At 36.6% G+C, this 27,039-nt stretch overlaps 1 long non-coding RNA gene across 1 annotated transcript; it reads left to right on the top strand.

The window, feature by feature from the left end:
* Window positions 1-791: 791 nt before the first annotated feature.
* Window positions 792-16,254, top strand: LOC123870035. Its single transcript, XR_006796991.1, has 3 exons — window positions 792-938; window positions 6,597-6,602; window positions 16,245-16,254. It is a non-coding gene; the product is annotated as an uncharacterized LOC123870035 (long non-coding RNA).
* The last annotated feature ends 10,785 nt before the right edge of the window (window positions 16,255-27,039 follow it).

Genomic DNA, 27,039 nt, shown 5'->3' on the forward strand with positions numbered 1-27,039 from the left:
TATTCTAAAAGCTGTGTGAAGTCTGGCATTTGCACTGGGCCAGTGTGTTAGAGTATGGCCTAAGCCCTTCTCATTCTGAGATGAGACCCTTGCTCAGTAGTGAGCCGGTGATTGGTTGATCATGATGATGATGGTTAAGGAAAATAGTTGCATCCATAGAAATGAATTTGAATTCATTTACGCCACAGAAGTGGCTGTAAATTGCCGACGCAAATGGCGACAGTAAAAGGATTAGTTTTCTGCTCTTCCTACATTTTCAATTCAATGGCACAGTTTTTCATAATATATTTTCATTGACGAAGTTTATTTTCCTATTCTGTGAAGTTTACCATTAGTGAAATATTTCAAAATTTAAAGTAAGATTAAAATGTACCTAGCATTATTTGATTCAAAAGGTAAAGTAAGTAGTTCTATAATATGTTATTTATATTTTTAAGGCAAAGTGTCTACTGGCAAGTAGTCGCATTTGCTTTGCAAAACTCAGCTTTTTGCACTTTGTAAACACTCGCAGAAAACCGATAATTCAAACTTTGTATACTAAAAACTTACAGCAATATTCAAGTAGCAAATGCAAGTATTATTGCTAGTGGACACTTAGAATAAGGTTTGGACGAATACAACGCGCAACGATAGCGACATGCGACTGCGACCATGTCCGATGCGGTTCTTAAAAGTAATATTTGGCTGTACGATAAAGCAGAGGTTGTTTTCCTAGAAGAGTATCTCCACAAGGTCTAATACTACATGAGACTTAAGGGCTTAGGAGACGATCAACGAACATAGCACAACTAAAAATATAAAATCGAATCAATAACCGTCAATCAAGTAAGTGCTTGACTCAAGCATGAATCGAACATTGTAAACGGTCAAAATGCTTAACTCAAGCAAAAATCTACATGCTTGACGTCAAGCCGTTTGACCGTCTCGGAAACCCTTTAGTATTTCACACAGTTTTTTGTAATACAAAATATGTACACGCGTTCTTTGTGATGGTTTGCCATCCCGCTGCCGTTCCGTTTCGTGTATGCCCAAGCCTTAATAGATGTGTAATGTACTGGTAAGATATATGGGCTGGAACAGAGGTCACTCCCTGTGGGGCGTCTCGACACTCGCTCTAATGTGAACGCGGCGAGTTAATTCACTTCTTGTGTCAGCTCAGTGCCGTATGTGTTATACAAGTCAGCTGTTACATAATACAACGCTTTTTAAGTTTCCGTACCCGAAGGATGCTAAGGTCGTCTGTCAGCAGGCTGTAAATTGAACAATGAAAAGAGTAACCGCCGATTTCTTGCTGGTTCTTCTCGGTAGGAACGGCATTCCGAACAAGTGGTAAATTATTTGACGATTCAAAAAGCACTTGTATCTCATAAACCATAATAGGTAGAAAGTTGAAATTTCCACAGAATGTGTATTCCTATTGCCGCTATAACAACAAATAATAAAAATTTAAAATTGCCACCATGAAAATTAACAAACATTAAAATTTTTATTTCTTCTACGGTGGTATGGAACCATTCGGGTGCGAGTCCGGCTCGCTCTTAACCGATTTTCTATTTTATTAAGGTAGGTTTAAGCCAGTCACTACTGGCTCACTCGTGTGGAATTTCTAAAAATCCTTACTTAGTAGGCGTCTAAACGTAGACTACGTTGACCACAAATTACTTCTGTAGTAGATTCTTCTAGGAAAAAGAGGACCACTCTGCAGAGACGTTTGCTTCACTCGCATTTTGTGTCCTGTAACTGTCTGACCTGACCTCTTACGTCCACGTGTGTGATCACCGTAACTGCACTACTACTCGATATGATATTTCGATTTAAAAATGGCATTTTAAAATGAGGTTATAAAATAGGTTAAAAACCATAAATTGGCAAGGATTTGCGCTTCCCGACAGAATTTATGGCTAGAAAATAGATTGATATTACGGCTACGAAGTAAGCGATTTGAGATATCTTAAAGGTTTTTTTTCAGATACCTACAAGTAACCCTAGATGAGTCTAAGTTGAGATAATAATAATTATATAATAAAATAAGATAAGAAAAACGAATAACCTGATAGATCTACTCAGTTTTTTTTTTGCTGGTTTAAAAAAAAAACATTGGCATATGAACTGAAAAAATAGTCAAGTGCGAGTCAGACTCGCACGCGAAGGGTTCCGTACCATCGTACGAGAAATAACACTTTAATTTTTTTTTTGATTTTTTTTACATGATGTAACCAGTAATTCTCGGCTTTCCAATTTTCCCTTTACTTGCGCTCTAAGACATGATTGCTACCTGCCAAACATGGTTTCAGGTCAACGAGAAGTACCCTATAGGTTTTGGTCCCCTTAATGGGTCTCAACAGACACGACAGACGGACAGACAGATAGTAAGACAAACAGACAGACAACGAAGTGATCTTATGAGGGTAGCTTTTTTCTGAGTAGACCCGGAACCCTAAGAAAAACCAGCCAAGTGCGAGTGAAACTCGCGCACCGAGGGTTCTGTGCTCGAGTATTTTTCGACTTTTTGCACGATAAATCAAAATGTATTATGCATAAAAAATAAATAAAAATCTGTTTTAGAATATACAGAAGCCCTTTCACCTGATACCTTACTTGGAAAACTTTTTTTGGTACTTTGTAAATTGAAAATACCAATTATTTATTTGTTCATGAACACATTTTAATATTTCTTTGTGATTAATCACAAATTCACGGATTTCGGATTTTTCCTTTATTTGTGCTATAAGACCTACCTACCTACCTGCCAAATTTCATGATTCTAGGTCAACGAGATGTATACCCTATAGGTTTTCTTGACAGACACGACAGACGAGACAGCCAGACAGACAAATAACGAAGTGACCCTATGAGGGCTCCTTGTTTCTCTGGAGGTACCTAAAAAAAAAAGTTTAGTAGCCCCACAAAGCTCATCGCTCTTCGAATTACGTGGCTGACGGGTGACGGGGACCCGCGTCATTTTGATACTTTGCCTTTGTTTGACGTGATAGGGTATTAAGTAGCCAATTACGTAGCTGCTTCCAGGGGCTGTAAAACAAATACATAAAAGAAAGAAAAATCGTTATTTAATGCCACTTCCCGTAGTACGTCAGTTTAGCTAACGTCCTTAACGTCACAATGTGGCTAATTTTGTTGTATACAGGATGTAACCAGAAGGCTAGCAAAAACGGAGACAGGTGATAGTAGGTACTCATATAATTACCTAATATAGGTAGTGATTTAGAGCTGTCATTTTTAACCCCTGACCCATTATATAAATAGTTATAAATTTGACATGTGTATCTGTGTATACACTGTCTGTGGCATCGTAGCTCCTAAACTAATGAACCGATTTTAATGTAGTTTCTTTTTGTTTGAAAGGTGGCTTGATCGAGAGTGTTCTTAGCCATTTGAAAGTTACATCTCTTTTCTAGTTACTGTAACCTTCACTTGTCGGGGGTGTTATAAATTTTTAATTTACACTTGTAGTTAAGTGTCATCATACGCGTCAGGTCGAGATGGCAATCGGGATATAAGGTGGGGAGACGCACCGCACACCCAACACCCACATGTCACCTGCGCGGTCCCGCACCGGGTTAGCGCGAAGGGCTGTGCGTGCCCACCCCGATTGCCATCTTGACCTGTCGCACACTACAGGAAATAGTAATTCTTATTGTCATAGAGATTGTGAAGGATTGCGATTAATAAACTGATAGTTACAAATTGTATAGAGTTTATAATTTTCGAAAACATGAACCGTAGTTTTGATGAAGACGTCTTAAGACTAAACCCAACTTTTAGTGAGAGCCATTCATTCCGAGCAAAGTTTGTGTTAAGGCGTTTAGTTTCTCGAGAGTTTCTCGTCTCACACTTGCTAACACTAAGTAACTACTGAAATTCAGTTAGCACAAGATCTTACGAAAGTTCATGTCACTTAGATATTCAAACACTGCCAATTCAAAAAGTAAGACAATCATTGATGTTGAACTCAGAAATGTTTGAGTTTGTTTCAATTTGAAGGTTCTCCAGATTGTACTTAGTATATGCTCACTAGTTGATGCTCGAGACTTTGTCCACGCGGATTCAGGTTTTTAAAAAACCCGTGGAATTATTATTTTTCCTAGATTTTTCGCGATAAAAAGTAGCTTATGGTCACTCTGCAGGTCTTAACTATAGGTACTCATGCAAAAAACCGGCCAAGTGCAAGTCAGACTCGCGCACCGAGGGTTCCGCACTCGGGTATTTTTTTCCGACATTTTGCACGATAAATCAAAAACTATTGTGGATAAAAATAAATAAAAATCTGTTTTAGAATGTACTGGTAAATCCTTTTCAAATGATACCTTCCTTGGCATAGCTGTTATCTTACTTCGAAAATTGAAAATACTAATCCTTTATTCATGAACACATTTTAATTTTTTTTTGTAATGTAACCACAAATTCACGATTTATAGATTTTTTCTAGTAGGGACAGACACGACAGACGGACAGACAACAAAGTAAAGAACCTGTTTTTCCTTTTGAGGTACGGAACCCTAAAAATAAGCCGTTCTTTTGGACAGAGCTGCAGTCGGGTTTTAGTTTTTTATTTTATCTTGTTACTATTCTTTGTCATTAGGTACTATTGTAGAGACTTGAATAAATGTGAAACTATAGAAGTCAGACTGCACTATCTGCAAAATGTACTGTGAATTGTTCATGTTGCGCATGAAATGCTATTTTCTTCTTTTTAAGCAACGGCTAGTTGTGCAAACTTTTCTAAACATCAAAGTTTGCTTGGCTGTCATGAATTATACTAGATAGATAGATAGAAAACTTTATCGCTCACAAAACATGAAATAATCAAGACAAAACAAAGAAACTTAACATTAAAAACAAATGTATGCAAAATCCTAAGTCCTCAAGCAATCTCTACCAGGCAACTTTTGGTGAAAGGAAAAACTAGATGTGTTAGATATTACTAACTAGATGATGCCCACGACTTGGTTCGCGTGGATTTAGACTTTTTAGAAATCCTGTGAGAATTGTTAATTTTGGGGAATACAAAGTAGCCTGCGGCCGTTTCCATCAATGCAATATAAACCATCTTTGTGCCGAATTTCGTTTACTTCCTTCAGTACATGGGCCGTAAAAAGATAAAAGACAGACAGACACACTTTCGCTTTTATAATATTAGTATGGAAGTATGGCTACAGATTTTAATTAAGATAATATAAGTAGGTATTATAAAATTAACTCAAAATATAAAAGCCGGGTAAAAGGCTTTTTAATTGGGGTTTTAAGCTGAATAATGAATGGTTAAATGCCAGGCTGCCATTGAGATAATTACGGATTTATCTCGTTGCATGCTTTTAAATAGGTATGTACTTAAGTACTATACGTAAATTATATTTTAAAAGTAGGTTTTTGCTAAATTGACTGACTTGTAACTTTGTATGCTGTAATGAACGTGCACAACTGAACTTATGTATGTATTTTATTTAAGTGTGTTAAAAGTTTGACACTTTGAATATTACGAATAAGCATCCCGTTTCTGGGGAACAACCTCACTTGAGTAAGGAAGATGTTACAAAGCTTTGACAGATTTTACACCAAAAGCTGTCAGCTTGCCGGCATTTCATTGCTGTCAGAGCAAAGCTTGCGACCTAAGCCACCCGGATCAAAACGAGGAGCTGGCAGATTTGTTCTTAGTCTCCTTTAGAGTTTAGACCCATCTCTCTCCTGAACCTGACCATAAGGTAGGTATATCAGTTTCTTTTTTCCCAAAATAGCGTGTGCTAAATTAAAATTTTCATCTCAAAAACCAACGGGTGACTCGTGAAAAACTTAAATCCACGCAAATAAAATTGAGGGCATTGATATTATCAACCCATTGCCAACTCTCTACTATGGACGGGTCACCTCTCAGAATGAGAGTGGTTTGGTCATAGTCATGTAAGCCAAACGCGGATTGGCAGACTTCACTAGACTATCCTCTTATCACGTCACAGGTATCATCTGAAGCTCTGTCATGACTAGTCATATCACAAAAAGCCGGATAGTACAGTCTGGTCACGACGCGACATATTTTATGGACCCGTTCAACGCCTGCTAAATTGCATGGAAACAGTAACGTGTGAGATATAAATGTAGACAATAACTTCACAAGAACTACTGTTCAGTGATTTTTGCTGTAAGTGCCAACGATATATTTATTTAACTAGCTCAATCATCTTGTCTTCAGTCTGATAAATATTTCGACAATCCTTTTTAGGGTCCATCCGTCCGTTTGTCAGCGGATTGTATCTCGTGAACCATACAGAAATTTTCACAAAACGTGTATTTCTTTTGCCGCTATAACAATAAATAAGTATTAAAAAATTTAAAATACCGCCATGGAAAAAAACTATTTCCTGTACATGGTACAGAATCTTTCATGTGCGAGTCCGGGTCGCATTTGGCCAATTTTTTACAGTTTTTTTTGTAATCCAGATTGCTAGATTAAATACAAAGAAATGAAATGTATGTATTTTAGGCACGTATATTAGGACAACGTAATGCTAATCGAGGTTTGGAAAGGAGATTCTACTAAGAAGAGCCAACAAGAAACTCATCAGCTACTCTTTTAAAAAAAGCAATAAGTATGTTATGTAGGTACATTATGTGGAATGATCAGATGTATACATAGATAATTGTCCATAAAATGTCCATTGCCATATCAGCTTCGCAACCCGTTGAGCTGGGGTTGTATGATGATTTGATCATGCAGACAAACTCCAAGCCGCTATCGCCCGCTGAGTGAGCTTTCATATGAGTAAAACTAATTTTACCTATTATGTCTGATTCTCGACCTTGAAATAGGTGCCAAACGAAATAATGTAGGTGTAGGTATCTAGTCACACTACATCGCGTGACTCCCTTTGCCCTTGAATAGATATTTTTTGGGTTGTACAATATTTGCATGGCAAGAAACAATAGAATGTGTTGTCTGTCTGCCGTTTTTATATTCACAACATTTACCGACTATTTTAAAAACGAAAACTAAACGTAAAAATTATGATCGACGACCTCCCTGGCGCACTAACGAGCGTTGTAGTGATATTAGTGGTAGGTCCCGGGTTCGATACCCCGCAGAGGTTTTTATAATTTCTAAATCACTCCTCTGGCTTGTGGGAGGTTTCGGCCGAGGCTAGTTACCACCCTACCGGCAAAGCAGTGCCGCCAAGCGATTTAGCGTTCCGGAATGACGCCGTGTAGAAACTAAAGGGGTGTGGTCTTAATAAAAATTGCCATAACACTTTCAGGTTAGTCTCTTCCAGCTTAGACTGCATCATCACTTACCACTAGGTGAGACTGCAGTCAAGGATTAACAGCTTGTATCTGAATTTAAAAAAAAAACGCCAGTCCACTATTGTGTATGGGTATACTATCAGAATCTACATTCTCCACGCTGCAGCTGGCCAAGTGCCGATCGCCAGACTTCAGACATCTTTGTCAGGAATGCAACATTACAGAACATTATGGAGAATTCTTTGGCAAGGAAATATCTTTACGGTGTTTTCTTAGTATTTAACTCCGAAAAGTAAGATGTTTCTGGAATCGAACCTGGAATACATCGGCCCCTTAAATAGGAGACCGAAGTTTTAACTAGCCTATCATCGTCGCTTCAAGCAGCATTACTAGACATTTTTAAAAATATAGATGAAAAATCAATGTAAGAAAACCAATTCCTTTATTAAAATAGGTACTAACCCCATAAACCTTAATTTCATATTCGTCAAACTTTAAACAGCGGCTTTCCTTGTTTTAACCTTTACCCACTTTACCTTTCTTCTATCCCTTACCTGTATGAACCTGCAAAATTAATACGGGTACTGTAGTAGTGTTTATACATAGAATTTGGAGTTATTAAGTTTCACACTAAGAGCCTTGCTACACGAGCTGCAACGTCGCAACGATTTTTAAATTAGGCTACTACAGTCAACAATGAATTATTTATTGTGATTATTAAAACAATTAACAACAAATAACAAACGCTCTGTATATTTTTTAAGTTAATAAATATATAAATACATAAAATACATAGATAGACTGTCTTCCAAAATACACAAAACCCACGTCTTGTTCTGGTTTTACGTTTGGTTACCATTTCAGATTAATAATAACTACAAAAACGAATAAATTGTTTTATTTACAGCGGCACATTTCATTATTTCATACCTAAGCTCTACTAAGCGCACATTTTGACGTTTGTTATGGTTTCTTTCGTTGCGGCTTTCAACGTATATTTGTCATGACTTTAAAATTGTAGTCATAGTGATAGGCATTGGCCTCCTATTCGGAGGATCCGGAGTTCAATCTCGAGTTTTTGTTGGAAGGTTGGAGGTGTCTACCTCCAACTTTTCACAGTTAGTGCGTTTTAAGCAATTGAATATCAGTTATTTTACCTTTAAAGGAGGAACATCGTGAGGAAATCTGAATGCCTGAGAGTTCTTCATTAACATTGACTAATGATATTAAAACAAGTAATAACACATGTCGCAAACATTTATTTCCAGGTTGCCACGTCTACGCCAGTTATTTATTAGGATCGCAGCTTCATTTATATCCTCGTATGGAACGTCCCTAAGAGCAAAGGGCTGTGTGTGTGGAGCAAATGTTTTACAAGAACGCTGAGCATTACCTGCCCTTAGCCAGTAATTCAACCTCTGAATATAATACTTCATACAAATCGCTTTTGAAAGCACTAAATATTTGGAATCAGTCGGGATCAGAAAATGTGATATTTTACTAAGAACTGTTTTTTATCTTAATTATTCATTAACAGAAATAGTGGTAGTTGAATAAAGATGTTTAAATAAGTAAATAGTTTGCCTCAAATACCCGGAATCCAGTAATTGCTCCCCACCCCAAAGGTCACCATTCTAGCACGTTGGGACCCATGGCCAGTTCCTTAGCGACCATGTCTTTGAACTATATGACCGTTACCTAGTATAAATCGAAAAAATTACCTACGACAAAATAAAAGATCGTAAGCAACCACTCACGGCTCACTTTATTTCGTGTATTCCAAGCTAAAGCTTAGGTTTGACATGCGGCTTTTTGTTTCCCGCCTACACACTGCCTTCTTTTAACAACAGATCATCTTGCATTCATGCATTATTTATTTTATTTAAAACAAACATAATATATATTCAAACATACGTAATACATATACATACATAATACATTCATAATATATTTTAAAACAAACAATATATTTTGAATGTAACATTTCAATGTCCGTTAAGGTGCATCAAATCATCAAGCGACAATATTATAATTTTTGGTTGTTAAAAATTAGCGTGGTAATGGTTTTATAGGATCACTTCGTTGACTGTCTGTCTGTTTGTCGTGTCATCAAGATCAAGGCAATCAAAACCTGTAGGGTATTGATTTATAGCCCAAGTAAAGGAAAAAATCTGAAAACCGTGAACTTGTGGTTACATCACAAAAAAAAAGTGTTATTTTTTGTAGCTACGATGTAGGGACCCTTCTTATCGATCTTCTGATCGAGTCCGACTCACATTTGACCGGTTTTTAGTATGACTTTTGAAAGTTGTTCAGTTACAAACAAAGTCGCGGGCACTTACTATTGAAGTGTAACAGCTTTTTGTAGCGCGTATTGTCTTTGATGTGACTTTGCACTAAGCGTAGAAATGTAGCGGGGAGCTCACACATCTCTCGCGGTTTATTGACCGTAATAAGACAATTTGATCCCAACCCGCCACGAATGACAATAAGGTGCTGTAGCTCGGGTGAAGCCTGAAATATACGTACACTTTATATGCAGACTAGGTTTATTGGAGCAATTTGTGAACGAATTGAGCAGTGTGAGTCACATTGAGCAAGCTCACGATGCTTTTTAATAAAAATGAAGAAAAAAAAAACAACGATTTAATTTTAAAAAGTAACTCTTTCCACCCGTCTGATATCTACACATCCAAAAAGCCAAAAAGGAATTGTTTTGTGTATCCCATCTGGATAAGTCTATTACAGAAGCTTTAAGGAAAAAAGACTTCTAAACGTCAACGGATAGAATGGAATAGAATAGAATATAATATTTTTATTCAAGTAAACTTATACAAGTGCTTTTTGAAATAATCGGCCAAATATTTACCACTGGTTCAGAATGCCGTTCCTACCGAGAAGAACCAGCAAGAAACTCGGCGTGTGGGTGTGTTTGTGTATTGTTACTGTTTTTTCCAACAATTCGGGAAGCTAATAGTGATGAACCAATATTGTGATGAACTCTCGTTGTCTCGCCTAACTTCATATCTTCGTACCTTGATAATAACAGACAGTCAATTTATCCTTGTATACATATTGTACTTATACCTATAGAATCCAAAATATGACTAGTGCAACGAGCCGAGTAATTTCACCAATGGCAATACGTTTTCAGGAATGCCTGACCCCCAGAAAAGGTCCAAGGCGATCGCGCCTAATGATTCTAGTACAAATTTATATTTACAATCACTTTCAAATGTCTCGATCTTATTGCTCACTAAATAAGATTAGTTTTTTAACAAATATTATAATGCGATTGTTATTGTTAGTTTGTTATTCGGTACATTGAAGTATGCATGTTATGGGGTCATTGCTGTCATCAAAGCTTTTGGGAAACCCTTAGTAGAATGGAGGAAATTTTTCGAGAAATCCATAACCCAAGGAAATGGAGCAAGTATAATTGATTTATTAGTTCCTTCTTTTAAGATTCAGAATTCATAAACCAGCCAATTATTGCGATTTATATTTGAAGTGGAAACTTCTTTAGGCACGTTGGGTAATTTTTGACTGGGTATAAACTTCAGGCGCCCCGTCACCGATATGGTACCTAATGTTAAAAGCTTCAATAGCTCAACGGAGCGGACTCAAACCCCGTAACTACTCATAGCAGTGGCAAGTCGGGTAGTGGATATCGTATGCTGCATGTTACACCATACAGATAGCTTTTCAGATTTTTTAAAATATTTTTATAAAAATACTTTGTGTTTGAAATCACCATGATAATATCTTATTACGAACATAAAATGGAGACCATAAAAACCATTGCTCCCCAGAGCGCCTCAAAAATGTTTAACAGAGGTTTTAACTTATCTAAATCTTCTTGGAAAATTTTATAACATTGCTTGTTCCCGTATAAACAAAGCGAAATTTCTTAGCTGACTTGAAAACAGGAGAAACTTCTGCCGTGCCTGAACTCCTGCCCTCATGTGCCTAGGTCCAGCGCCTCATGTCTCTCCGGTCGTGTCTCATTGCCGTCCCGAGGGACTATGAGGGCGAAGGAATGGAGTTTTCACCTCTATTCGGAAACAAACTTGTGATTTATAATAATACTATTTTACATCCATATACGTGCTAGCTTATGCCCTCGACTTAATTCGCGTGGACTACAAAGGTATCAAACCCCTATTTTATCCCCTTAGGGGTTAAATTTTCAAAAAACCTTTTTTAACAGATGTCTACTCGTCATAGCTATTTGCATACCAAATTTCAGCCCGATCCGTCCAGTAGTTTGAGCTGAGCATTGATAGATCAGCCAGTCAGTCAGTCAGGTTTTTTTGCAATTCGTTGTTTCGCTTTGTTCTGTTTCGACTCTAATCCTGTACTGATATCATCTAAGCAAATTATCAAACTAATAGTAATAGAACTGGCACGAGATATCGGCTTTGAGGTCAAAACTGCCACAGGCAAGGCGTCGTATTGCGGCGACGGATCCGACCTATAAATTATAGCTTCAAGACCCGAGTGAACTGTCGAGTAATCATCTATTGTGTGGTTAAATAATCGAGTAAATTGTACCCAATTAGGAAGGCATTGAAATCAACTCTATTATCGTTGTAGTAAGCTTATTGGGCTGCGGATCACGAAGTCCTGGGTTAGAGTCCCGAGTCAGACAAAAAGTTATTGAATTTTTATCAAGAAATTCTCAATAGCAGTATAGCATAGGACCCATTAGACTATAGATATAACGGAATAAAAAATGCGCCTGTGTTTGCAGGCACCCTTGTTTATTAATCGCGTATAGTTATGGGCCAATAATAATTATTCTACTATTAAATCATTTTCATATTATTTTTCTTGATTTCAGAGATGATTTTTCATGGAAAGTGACATTTCAATTTTCGCACTTAAAGTCCTTAGTTTCATTCTAGGAATTATGATCAAAATCAATAGCACTGATATATTTTTTTAACCCCCGACCCAAAAAGAGGGGTGTTATAAGTTTGACGTGTGTATCTGTGTATCGGTGTATCTATGTATCTGTCTGTGGCATCGTAGCTCCTAAACTAATGAACCAATTTTAATTTAGTTTTTTTTTGTTTGAAAGGTGGCTTGATCGAGAGTGTTCTTAGCTATAATCCAAGAAAATCGGTTCAGCCGTTTGAAAGTTATGAGCTCTTTTCTAGTTACTATAACCTTCACTTGTCGGGGGTGTTATAAATTTTTAATTTACACTTGTTCACAGGTGGTTTTTCACGGAGAGTAAATTATCGCACTTATGGTAAGTGCAAAAACTCACTTTCTGAAACGTGCAAAATAATAATTGTTTACTACATTCATTTAACTAGAAGTGTTTCCTTTTCTAACACGCAGTGATGTGAGTATTCTCGCTCAGTCTGGAGCATCCCCACTTCGATTGCCATCTCGACCTGTCGCGTACTATAATTATGTGTTTCTATATCGAAAAACAAAACACGTAAGCACGACAGTTCCTAGTGTCCAAAGCAGGCTCTTCTTTTTAATAAGTTTAATTGAGGAAGTTTCTGGGAAAGTAAAAACAACGGCTGACGAGAAATGACGAGCTTTTCATAATTTGTTATTTTTCTTTGAGGTTCGCGCTTTTTATATTATTCTGACTATAAGTTATAACTGATGCCCGCAATTTCGTTTGTATAAAATTCAAATTTAACGAGTGGTTAAGAGGTCGCGACATCTTAACCACTCGTTAAATTTGAATCTTCGTGGGGTACGGGGTTCGCTACCCGATACGTGCTTCTAACTTTTTGGAGTCATGTGTAATGTTCGTTTATGGTAAATGAAAAACATCGGGACAAAAGAAAGAAGTGGTCTATGGTAGGTATGCCATAGACCACCACGCTGGCTAAGTGCGGAAACTCATCTCATTCTGAGACGGAACCGTGCTCAGTAGTGGGCCGGCGATTGATTGAGATGATGATGATGAAGAAAGTTTAATTTTTAAAGGCAGAAAAAATAACTAATTTTGTATGGCACACCTCTTCCAACGTACCAACTAAGTGTATTATTTCCGTTTCATTAGTCTAACGAGCTTACAGGGTCTATTGGCTAAAAATATATTATCATCACACTAATCACATTTATTTATTTATTTATTTATTTTTATTTATTGTATTTACATAATTCTTACAACTATTTACATTGTATTCTTAGCGCCCTGAAGTCTTGGCGACTTGTCTGGATGTTGTTGTTAACATCACACAAATTATGTGTAAAGGCGAAAGTTTGTATGTGTGCGTGTGTGTGTGTTGTTTGTTACTCTTACACTACTACTACTCTTAAACTAATGGACGAATTTTGTAAAAATTCGCCATGAAGATAGATATACCTTGGATTAACACATAGACTACCTTTTTCCTGATGAAATCTATGATTCCCACGATATTTTTAAACATATAAACTTATATAAAAATCCATACTAATATTATAAATGCGAAAGTGTGTCTGTCTGTCTGTCTGTCTGTCTGTCTGTCTGCTACCCTTTCACGGCCCAACAGTGTAACCAATTCTGACGAAATTTGGTACAGGGTTAGCTTATATCCCGGGGACGGACATAGGACATTTTTATCCCGTAAAATCAAAGAGTTCCCGCGGGATTCCTAAAGACCCATCCACTTAACCGATTTGTATAAAATTTGGTACTGAAGTAGCTTCCCCGTACTCCCTCCCTGCGTCCCTGTAATCGAAATAGGCAACTTTTTATCCCGGAAAATCAAACAGTTCCCACGGGATCTATAAAAATCTAAATCCACGCGGACGAAGTCGCGGGCATCCTCTAGTAAGTAATAAAATAAGGAAGGAATAAGGTAACTCATGTGAAAAATAGTCGATATTCAAATCGCCCATTGCATTTCGTCGGATGCATTATTCATGGCACCTGAACTCAATTTTATATGCACTTTTCCACTAAAAGGAAAATGTTTAAATGTCAAATGTGCTTTAAAGGTTTTTCCTTGACGTTTAATCGCTCAGCTTTGAGATAACCTGCTTAGTAAACTAGAGCTCGTGGAATTATCCTACCACACCCTCAGTGTAAGCTGATACTAAAAGATTGGTCACAATGCGATTAATCGTTTCGGAGAAATACGACAACCATAATATTATATAGGCAAGCAAACATATATAATTTTTTTTAATTCATTATAGGCAAGCGTTTGACCGCAATCACAAATGATGGAAAGTGATGATGTGGCCTAAGATGGGACGCGTTTACCTAGAAAATGCCTATTCACTCTTGTTTTAAAGATGTAACCCGGATTGTAATTGGTAGGAAATACAGAAGAGTATTCCAAACCTTAGCCATGCGTATGAGGAATAATGACGCAAAACGTTTCATGGGTCAAATTTTTATTATTCGTTGTTATAGCGGCTATAGAAATACACATTTTAAGTGCCTTTACAGCTCTACTATTACGGTTCACGAGATACAACCCGCTGACATACAGACCAACGCCCGGACAGCGGAGGCAGTATAGGGCTCGTTGGCACCCTTCTTGTACGGAACCCTAAGAATGAACTCTCTGCTTGCGTTTTGATACTGAGCCAGTTCCTCACTCAGAAGCATAACAGCGAGTAATTTCTCTTAACAACCTCTGTGTTCGCCAGAGGTTGTGTGATAATACCACACCAAATGTACCAAATGTAATATAGCAATATAAACCTGACATCTCCAATGCTATGCACACATTTGCCGCTCCAATGGTCGCGTAAACCACATTACCAATGTATGCACTGTACTGAGTGTACACAATCATTTCTGTTAAGCTGCCTGTCCACTGAGCTTGTGAGCACACAAACATTTGCTCACCAAACAACATGCACTTTAGGCTAGCCATTAATCGCGCGATTGCAACTTTGCTACAACCGCTTCCCATCTACACCCATCGTTGTTCATGAATGTGGTTTTGTTAGAGTTCCTATTCCACGGCTCTTCATCTATACTAATTCTACTAATATAATAAATGTGAAAGTTTGGATGTTTGGATGTTTGTTACTCAATCACGCAAAAACGGCAGAACGGATTTAGATGAAATTTGGAATGCAGATAGATTATACCCTGAATTAACACACAGGCTACTTTTTATCCCGAAAAATCAAAGAGTTTCCGCGGGATTTTGAAAAATGTAAATCCACGCGGACGAAGTCGCAGGCATCAGCTAGTATATTATAAAGAGGTAATCTCTGGAACTACTGAACCGATTTTCAAAATTTTTTCACCAGTAGAAAGCTACATTATTCCAAAGTAACATAGATTGTATTTTATTTTCAAAAAAATAGAGATCCCTATGAAATTTGTAATAAGCTACCCGTGCGAAGCCGGGGCAGGTCGCTAGTAGATATATATATATATAATAAACTCTCAGAAGTCATATGGGGTACTGGAGATGTCTCTCAAGAAATTCAAAGTTTTCATAAAATGGAAACATATTAAAAATTCCTATTATAATGCAAAGGATTATTTAAATGATAAAATAAAGCTTGGGAATAAGTTGCTTAATAGTTTATTAAGTTTAAAAATGATGTAGTGAATTGGTGATAATAAAAAAATTGGCCATGTGCGAGTCGGACTCGCACTCCGAGGGTTCCGTACTACAGAAGTAAAACGGTAAGAATCCGCTATACCACACTTGTTTGTAGAGGTGTGTATTGTTAATATGAAAAAACTATGCTAGCTAGAGTGCTGGCGTTGGTTGGTAGGAGATTGAGTAAAACGCTCGTTTATACAACTGATGTACATGGAGCTTAATACCAACAACGTTGCATTACTGAATGTTACAAAGCCAGCATTATCTCAGCGAGTGATTTCATAGAAAACGATACCCCAATGTGCGATCCACAGTTGTGTAAATTTTGAGATAAAGCGTATTTACTGAGTTGTATTCTATACTAGCTGACGCCTGCGACTTCGTCCGCGTGGATTTAGGTTTTTTGAAATCCCTTGGGAACTCTTTGGTTTTCCGGGATAAAAAGTAGCCTATTAGCTAATCCAGGATATTATCTATCTCCATTCCGAATTTCAGCCAAATCCGTCCAGTAGTTTTTGCGTGAAGGAGTAACAAACATACACAACACACACACACACACACACACACACACACACACACACACACACACACACACACACACACACACACACACACACACACACACAAACTTTCGCCTTTATAATATTAGTGTGATCTGGAGCGATGATAGCCTAATGGTTAAGAGATCGGCCTCATTTTCGTTAGGTCACCGCTTCGATTCCGGGCGCGCACTTTTTGGAGTTACGAGTATGTGCGTCTTAGGGCTCATTTTTCGATCGCTGGATAAACTTTAAATTATGAATAATTTGACATTTGACAGATTTCCTTTATTACTAGCAAACCCTAAACCAATGCCAGACAAAGTGAATGTTACAGTAACTAGAAAAGAGCTGATAACTTTCAAACGGCTAAACCGATTTTCTTGGATTATAGCTAAGAACACTCTCGATCAATCCACCTTACAAACAAAAAAAAACTAAATTAAAATCGGTTCATTAGTTTAAGGGCAACGATGCCACAGACAGATTCACAGATACACACGTCAAACTTATAACACCCCTCTTTTTGGGTCGGGGGTTAATAAAAGGTATTTGATAATTGAAAAATTTTACATCACTTGCTTTAATGGTTAAGTAAATAGATGATTGATGTGATATCAATTATATATCTATGGATTAGGTCGGCCCCCATGTGAAGCCGGGGTAAGCAACGATTGATACAATAAATGGCATATTTAAACATTGCAGATAAATCGTAGGTCGAGTTTAATCTACAAAAAAATCTTATCCGGTTATACATAGGATAATATTATAAATCTACAATATCATAGTCGTTGGTGTATGCCTTTATTGAAATTTTTGTTGAGCCGAGCGATGTTGATGAATTTTTGCTCGAGACCCAACTTGAGGGATGAAAATATATTTTCCGAACTAATTTCAATTTGGCAAAGGTCACAAGAAGTAAACAATCGTAAAATTAATGTACAATGTTTTATGAAAAGCCTCTGTTTCTCATATATTTTTCATCATGATGGTTTTACAATTAAAAAAAAGATTTTATAAATTTTCGAATTTAGTCACATTTCTGATTATTATTTCTTTACCAATTATTTGTATTATGATTTATTTACTGGTTATTATTCAAAGGCTCACAATAAAAGTTTATTTTAATTAAAAACGTTTCTATATGTTCCAAAATACTTATACAATCTACGTTAATATTATATGGGGATAAAGTTTGTAAGTTTGGATGTAGGGAGTAATCATCGGTTCTGATGATCCGATTCTAAAAAAAAAATTCACTGATAGATAGTTAGTTACAATATTCCCGAGTGTTATATAGGCATGCAAACTGTGAAATCAACTCCCATCGGCGGTGTTCCCATTAGAACATCATGGGCTTATTCAAGGGGCGGTCGGCAACGCATCGGCTGTTCCTCTGGTGCTGCAAATGTTCATGGGCGGCGGTAATCACTTAACATCAGGTGACCTGTCTGCTCGTGTGCTATTTTTATTAAAAAAAAAAACATAAGTAGGAAAAAGTATGTGAGGTTGATTCTCATAGTATTTAATCATCATGCGACATCTAGCTATCCCAAGTCTGCGGGCGTAGTATTATCGGCATTTCGCGAGCTATTTCACTTTGCTGCTTGGTATGAGAAATGGGTCGATCTTAATGCATTTTTGATGAAAGCCTGATTGCAATACGCAACCAATATGCTGCGGTTAAAAGACTGGAGCTAACTCGACTTGAATTCCATTATGCGTTTTATCTTTTCAATTTTAAGTGTTCCCATACTTCCAAATGAAAAACGGAATTGTAAGGGATTAACTCGTGTGTCCATCTCTCACAGTCAATTTGCTTCGAATCTGCTCGACCGATTAAGTTATAAGGAGGAATACATAATAATTATATAAACTATGACCCAAATACTAACTTGTAACATAAATTAATGAATGTTAAAGATGGCGGTCCCTTTTGGGGGGAGAAAATTATAAAAAAAAATTCGAATTGTAGGTACATAATAATATGTGACATATTGTGAATATCTCAAATATGACGTTTAAGCAGTTTTAAAGTTATATAAGAAAATAGATGTCCACCTAAGCCTAAAAGTTGTGAAAAAATACAGAAAATAGTTCATAAAGGTTTTATTTCGTTTCATCTACATTATTTGAGCTGTACATTAATCTATACTAATAAATAAAATTGGAGTGTCTGTCTGTAATTTCGAAATAACTACCTCATATTAAGCTCATAGGGTTATTTGAACGATACCTTAACTGAATCACACGTTTTTAAAATTTTTGTCTGCCTGTCTGTCTGTCTGTCTGTCTGTTTGAAAAGGCTAATCTTTGGAACGGCTGAACCGATTTTGACGGGATTTTCACAGACAAGTAGGGTGTAACATAGGCTACTTTTTTAACCGACTTTCAAAAAGGAAGTTGTGTTTTTCTACCTATGTACACCGAAATCTCTGAGATTTCTGAACCGATTTGCGTATTTTTTTTTTTAATCGATAGAGGAACTTTGCGACATTGTTTCATTAAAAATTTGGATTCCAATTCCTCAATCCTGATGCTGCAGGGGATCTGACCAATCCACGCGGGCGAAGCTGCGGGCATCAGCTAGTTTATCAATAAGTCTTCTCCTTTTATAAATAATTAATTAGCAAAGTTACGGCTAATCTTTCTAGAAATTGTTTAGGTAAGTATAAAAATATTGAATATCATTATAAAACCCGATTGTTCGATGAATACTTAAAAATCTCTAAAGACTTCGCGAAGTAATTTGGAATTCGAGATGGGCAAAAAAATATTATATCTTTCACCATTATTTCACGTTATTATCCATTGACCTCTAGAGACCTAAAGGATCGGCTTTCCCCGTCTTGTGCGAGGGTCAAATCAATTGGGATATTATCGAGGAGAGAATCATGATCTCGACTAATTTGGAAAATAAACTTTATACTTAGACTAGCCTATGCTCGCGACTTCGTCCGCGTGGATTACATAAATTTAAATCTCTTTTTTTACTCTCTAGAATTCCGTCCACGTATTATTAGGACGACAGCGCTCACCAATGCGCCAAGGAAGAAAAGAAGTATGTTCTTTAATATTGTATTTAAACAAGAAACTAATTCTTTAATGCCACTATTTAGGATTAATGTCTACAGAACAGAACTCCTGTAACGTAAATCTCTGCAAACTAATTCCACAGACAAAGTAAAGGTTGCGTGCTACGATTAGAATTCCACGTTTTAATTCAAATACTTACTTTTGAATTCTCATATAACATTTTCGCTTCAATAGTTGTTAAAACGACTTTAGTTCAGGCTAAATTGATCGTTTAAAATTCAATTGTCAATTTTGAATTCGAAACAAACGATTAAGTATAGATAGCTTTTGGACGTGTCCTATATTTTGTTGTAGGTAGGTATAAAATGGTCTGTAGATACATTTATTAAAAGTGTCCATCACTGCCCATTTCATGAATAGCCTATAACAGTCCACTGCTGGACTAAAAACCTCTCCCAATGGCAGGGTTTGCCCATAATTTGCGCTGGGCAGACAGACGGGTTGGTGATCGCAGTAGATTTAAAACTGACTCTACCATGACTCTACTCATTGTTTTAGTGAGTGTGTTTCCTACCAATTACAATCCGGGTATCTCTAAAACAAGAGTGAATAGGCATCTTCTAGGTAAACGCGTCCCATCTTAGACCACATCATCACTTTCCATCAGGTGTGATTGTGGTCAAGCGTTTACCTATCTATACTATCTATACTAATAAATAAAATTGGAGTGTCTGTCTGTAATTTCGAAATAACTACCGCATATTAAGGTCATATGGTTATTTGAACGATACTATACCCGAATCACACGTTTTTAAAATTTTTGTCTGTCTGTCTGTCTGTCTGTCTGTCTGTCTGTCTGTTTGAAAAGGCTAATCTTGGGAACGGCTGAACCGATTTTGACGGGATTTTCACAGACAAGTAGAGAATTGACCAGGGAGTAACATTGGCTACTTTTTTAACCGACTTTCAAAAAGGGAGTTGTGTTTTTCTACCTATGTACACCGAAATCTCCGAGATTTCCGAACCGATTTGCGTCATTTCTTTTTTAATCGATAGAGGGACTTTGCGACATTGTTTCATAAAAAATTTGGAGTCCAACTCCTCAATCCTGATGCTGCAGGGGATCTGACCAATCCACGCGGGCGAAGCTGCGGGCATCAGCTAGTAGTGAATAAAAAAAAAATGTTTTTTACTCGTGTCGATATTATGACATTTCTGAAGTTTTCAGAGTGCTGAGGCTGCTGATTACTAAAATGATATCCATTTTCAAGCTGAAGATGACTTATCTATATACTTTTGTAAACATTTCATCGAATGTGTTGAGCACCGAAAAAGTTTTATTCAAAGAGTATAGAATTTTAGGTTCTTTACTAACGAAGTCTGAGCTGAAAGACAAGTGTTATTTATGAACTAGTTTTTTCTACAAAGGCATTTAAGTAGCTACAACTATCAATAACTGTCTAGCTCAAATACTTGGCGATGTTTTGATAAATGAATGGCTGACGTAACGACGTAAGTGACCGCGGCAGCTAATGAAAACTCCGGGGGAGCGTGAATTTCACTACCACTTAAATCATGATCATTATCGTCACCGTTAGACGTCCACCTCTGGACATAAGTCTCTTGTTAACCCAGTCATATTAGGGGTTTCACCTCGGAATTATAATAAGCTGTAAATTGGTATAAGCCTTTGTTTTGCCATTTTACAGCTTATTTAATACTAAAGGATGCCCGCGACTTCGTCCGCGTGGATTTAGTTTTTAAAGATCCCGTGGGAACTGTTTGATTTTCCGGGATAAAAATTTGCCTATGTTAATTACAGAGACGCAAGCTACCTCGGTACCAAATCTCATACAAATTGGTTAAGCGGATGAGTTTTTGGGAATCCCGTGGGAACTCTTTGATTTTCCGGGATAAAAAGTAGCCTATGTCCGTCCCCGGGATATAAGCTAACCCTGTACCAAATTTCGTCAGAATCGGTTAAACTGTTGGGCGGTAAAAAGGTAGCAGACAGACAGACAGACACACTTTCGCATTTATAATATTAGTATGGAAGTATGGATAATAAAACAAATATTGCATTGAGGCCCAACTTGCACAAGGATATTTAAATGGATTTTTTAATGCTGTCATTTTTTGGCAACGGCATTATGCTCTTGCCAAAAAGTGACAGCATCACAAAATTTAACTTAATCGGTTTAACTTGTGCAAGTGGGCCTTAGATAATCAAGAATCGAATTAAAACCAAAAGGTTACTGACTGATTTATCAACCACAGCTCAGACAACTGGACATATCGGGCTGAAATTTGGCATGCAGATAGCTATTATGACATATACATACGCTAAGAAAGGCGATAAAATAGGGGCGTCTAATTTGTATAGTCCACGTGGATGAATTTGCGAGCATTCCTAGTTAGTCAAACATAAAATTATAACATAAAGTTAAATTTTTCAATTTACTTCATGTTAGAAATAAAAGTGTGCAGTGAGATACTGAGATTAGAGCTAAAGTTTGCAATATAAAACGTGTTTACTTTACGAAACATTTCAATTAGTTTCTACGAAATTCTTTATTCCCGGCGCATGTAATTTTACTTTTGTAGACGCACACTTTTAGCTCTTTTTCGCGCTCAAATATTATTAAATCTATGCAGCGCACGCAGACCTCGTAAAGAACATAAAGATCCAGGGGCGAACCCAAAATGAATTTGTTTAATCCAATAAAAATAAGGAAAGCACGTTAATTTTTTGCGGAAATTTTTCATAAAAATATGCAACAACAAATGCTAACTAGACACATGTAACTTGCGATTAATCTACTAAATAAACTGCTGCTAAAATAGCAGTGTCTTCCTCCATCTCTGCGTCATACTGGTCATTACTGAGCGTCGCAACCCCTTTCCATTAATCACACAATGGTAGCGGTTTTTTTTTTGAATTAGTGGGATTATTATTATCAGATGTTAGTGATACCGAGACCGCTGTGGCATGCCGCAATCACATATTATGTTGGAATTTGCTCCAACGGAAAGCTTGACTATCAACTCAGCTTTTAATAGAGTAAATACAAAACTGGAGGAAAGGTGAACTCTCATTTTGTGGTCACTTTGATATCGTCCTGTATGTAGGTAATTAGTAATTGTTCACTGTTAAGTACAAATAAATGTTGAGTGCGTGCGGCTTAATATAACTTCCATATTTTACAAAATTCTGCGGAAAAACTTCGCAGGTAAATCATTTCCTTGTTTCTTATAAACACTACGAGCGGTTAAAAGCTCAGGCGAATACTTTGACACCAAGCTAAAATAAAACAAAAAATGCTTCGCAAAATTAGATCCAAACTGAACCCTGAACCCAGATCGTAGAAAATTTAGATTTAATATTCCAAAACTTGAAAGCCTAGGTAAACCTTTCTATATCAATAAAATAGGAATATTGGAATATTGTTTCCCTAGTAGGTACTCTGATATCATACCAACGTTGGACTGAAGCCAAGAATGTACAGAATCCGATTTCATTCTACTTTTTATTCAAAAATCAAACATTTTAGATTCCCACAAAAATGTTTTCCACATTCATTTTGATGTATATACCCCATGAATAACAATGTATATTATTACTTATGAAACATCTATTTCACCCGCCAATTAACGGTCATTCCATGTGTTTCCGATTTCAAAAAAAATTGATCTATATTTTCATTTGCTTGTTTTATAGTAGGTATAGGTATACACATAAAAAAGTTTAAACGATACACAAACAGACTTTACCGTCAGGGGCGTAGCTACCGCCGTATTTGCCGTATCAATTATACGGGGCCCCTGGGCCACGGGGGCCCCCAAAGTGTGTTATATTATATATTCGAAATATTACAACCGGAGAAACTCCTATCTTCTTCAAGCGAAGAGATATTAAACGCTTCCGGAAAACTGTCTGCTAAATACAGTAAAGACATCTCACTTAATCTTTGTGACCAATTAAAGGCTCTAAAAACATGCTTAAATTCTGAAATTTAAAAAAATTATTCCATTAAAGAACTCATTGAATTATTGCTAGTAAAATTCAATAGTCTTGCATCCAGTTTTCCCGAGGTAATCACAGCATGCTTTTTATTCTTGACCCTTCCAGTTACAACCGCAACGGCAGAAAGAAGTTTTTCAAAATTAAAACTAATAAAAAATTACTTAAGAACTTCGATGGGACAAGAACGGCTGTCAGACATCTCACTATTGTCCATAGAGGCAGAAACTTTAGAAAAACTAAAATCATCATCAGCCATAAATGATTTAATAAATCAGTTTGCCGATAAAAAGGCAAGGAGAGTGAATATTTAAAATTCGTTTTTTATTTGTAAAATGGGTAAATTATGTGATAAATAAATATTACTTCTCACAATATTTTTTTTCTTTTGTGAAAAATCTTTACCTCCATATAAGGGCCTCCAAAAAAATTTTTATACGGGGCCCCGACAAGGCACGCTACGCCACTGTTTACCGTATTGTCATAAACATAATATCATAAATAATATGAAATATGTCTGTCCGAATCATAGACCTACGATTTTTCGCTACGCTCAAAGACTGACAAAGCGAGGGAGCGAGAGTAGTTAGATAAGACACACTGCCGCGAGCGAAAGCGAGATAGCGAAACAAGATGCCGATAAGTCATTGTTTACGTGAGTATCGGTCCTTATGAGTTCGGCCTGTTCCAAGTCGAGGTGATTTTTTGCATTTACTAAATAATTTTACGATTAAAACGTAAAATCTATGTCCTGCCACCATGGTGTCTTGTTCAGTGAGCGAATGTGACGTTACAAGACGTTATAATCCGCGTAAATACACGTTTCACAGGTAATTACTGATTATTTATACTAATTGTTTATAATCATTATTTCATCATTTGTTGTTTGAAAATTAGGCAAAATAACTATTGGAAGCTTAGATGATAGGTTTCCCTTAAGACTTATCATCAAATTACATTGCTAAAATGAAGAACTTTTGGATATTTTGTGTAAAATTTAAAAACGTTTGGTTACGATAGGGATTGACAAAGTGATGACGTCACAAGTATCGATAGTCGATAATCGTGTCTGCCGGTAGGTTTGATGTGATAGGCTTAAGCTGTCTGTCTGTCTGTCTATCTGTCAAGAAACCTATAGGGTACTTCCCGTTGACCTATAATCATGAAATTTGGCAGGCAGGTAGATCTTATAGCACAAATACTGGAATAAATCTGAAAACTGTGAATTTGTGTTTACACCATTTAAAAAAAAAATTAAAATATGTTTCAATTTTCAAAGTAAGATAACTACACCGAGTGGGGTATCATATTATGAAAGGGCTTTACCTGTATATTCTAAAACAGATTTTTATTTATTTTTATGCATAATAGTTTTTGATTTATCATCGTGCAAAATGTTTGAAAACATACCCGAGTACGGAACCCTCAGTGCGCGAGTCTGACTCGCACTTGGCCGGTTTTCCTTTTTATTTGGTGTGACTTAGATTTCATATACAGGGTTATGGGTAACCCGTACATTACTGTATTTAAGTGCTTATCGGGGAGGTCATTAGCTATGAATTGAGCGCCATATAACTATGTATATTATTTATTTTTATTGACTTGTCACTTAGACATTATACCAGTGTTATTGTAATTAATCAAATTATATTAACTTGCACCCTTTAAAAAAATAGAGGTGGAAAACTAACAAATTCCGGTAATTTTTATGAAAATCCCAAAACACGCAGAAACATCCATACTTACGCATTTTTATTCTTGACAACGTATACATATAGATTATTATAAATTGCTTATTTGTAGTAGCTGCACCAAGTCATGTCATTAATAAATAATAATTTGTTACCTAGCTTTAGCTTTGTTGCTATTTGTGTATTTGAAATGTATTTGATTTTTTAAGATTATAAGATACTGTTTACTTCACGTCGTTAAACTAACTCATTAGTGTCCTATGATTTCGCCAGTAAGACTATCGATAATACAATGCTTACAGTCAAGACAACTCTATTTCACGCACACATTTACGTTTCATTTTTTGTAACACCGGTAATCTGTCATTGTTGATCTAGTACATACTTTTATGGTCCGAATTGTTAATATAACTTTTTCGTTGTTTAAACTTTCCACGAAGCAATAGGATCTATTTTTAACCCCCGACCCAAAAAGAGGGGTGTTATAAGTTTGACGTGTGTATCTGTGTATCTGTGTATCTGTGTGTCTGTGTATCTGTGTATCTGTGTATCTGTGTATCTGTGTATCTGTCTGTGGCATCGTAGCGCCTAAACGAATGAACCGATTTTAATTTAGTTTTTTTTGTTTGAAAGGTGGCTTGAACGAGAGTGTTCTTAGCTATAATCTAAAAAAATTGGTTCAGCCGTTTAAGAGTTATCAGCTCTTTTCTAGTTTTCTTGTGATAAAGAAGGTTAGATAACCGTTAGGTTCATAATATTATGTCAATAGACAAATGTCAAGCTGTCAAGATGGACGTTGCCTAAATACATAATTATTTATTTGAAAATGATGTTTTGGAAAATTCAAATACTTTGGATCGTCGGGGGTGTTATAAATTTTTAATTTACACTTGTTAAAAAGGTATTTTCCATTTTTTTGGGTTCTGTTTCTCTGGAAAGATGACAAACCTAGATTGACGCTATGAAATATGAATTCTGATCAAGATTTAGGTGATACATCCCCAAAAAGCCGCTCAAGTGCGAGTCGGACTCGGGTCGGGTCAGGTTCCGTACTATCGTACAAGATAATAAAACAATGTACTTTTTTATTGTATTTTTATTTGCATGGCGGCCGTTTTGAAAAACACCATCTTGGTTTTAGGGTTCCGTTCCTCAAAAAGAAAAAGGAACCGTTATAGGATTACTTCGTTGTCTGTCATACTATCAAGGAGCGTCAAGGGAATTAAAAGCTATAAGGTACTTTCCGTTGACCTTCATCAGCATCAACGAATCATGAAATTTGGCAGTTAGCAATATCTTATAGCACAAATAAAGAGAAAAATCCAAAAACTATGAATTTGTTTTTAGGTGCATCACAAAAAAAAATTTTGTACGATAGTACGAAACCCTTCGTGTGCGGGTCTGACTCGCACTTATCAGTTTCTTTTATTGTTGTTAGAGCGACAAGTGAAATACTAACTCGGTGAAATTTTCACTATCAACTAATTAGGATTCATAAAAAAAAAGATTCCGATGAATTGAGAACCTCCTCCTTTTTTGAATTCGGTTATGATAAACGAACGGACGTACATCGGAAGCTTAGTAATAGGATCCCGTTCGCACCCCTCAGTTACGGAACACCAAAAAGGATCCAACGGTAATAACACCACTTCAGCATGTCCTTTACAAACTGCTAGCGCCTACCGGATATAAACCTTTTGTTATTCTTATCTACATGAAAAAATACACCACCAGACTTTCTAAAGAATATCCAGTTTTCGCACACAGCGTTGATTTAGGTGCGTCATCAGTAGGTTAGGTTAGCATGAGACTTTAAACGTCAAAGTTGATAGAATTCAAGCGTTTTCAAGTGGGCATTGTGTTGTACATAAACTCTAAACTAGACTAAAACGGCAGGTTAAAAGCCGATTCACACCAAGCACGTACACGTGACACGCGCGTAGTGGCGAGCGTGAATCCGT

This window comes from Maniola jurtina, chromosome 12 (assembly GCF_905333055.1).
Source record: "Maniola jurtina chromosome 12, ilManJurt1.1, whole genome shotgun sequence".
Lineage (NCBI taxonomy): Eukaryota > Metazoa > Arthropoda > Insecta > Lepidoptera > Nymphalidae > Maniola > Maniola jurtina.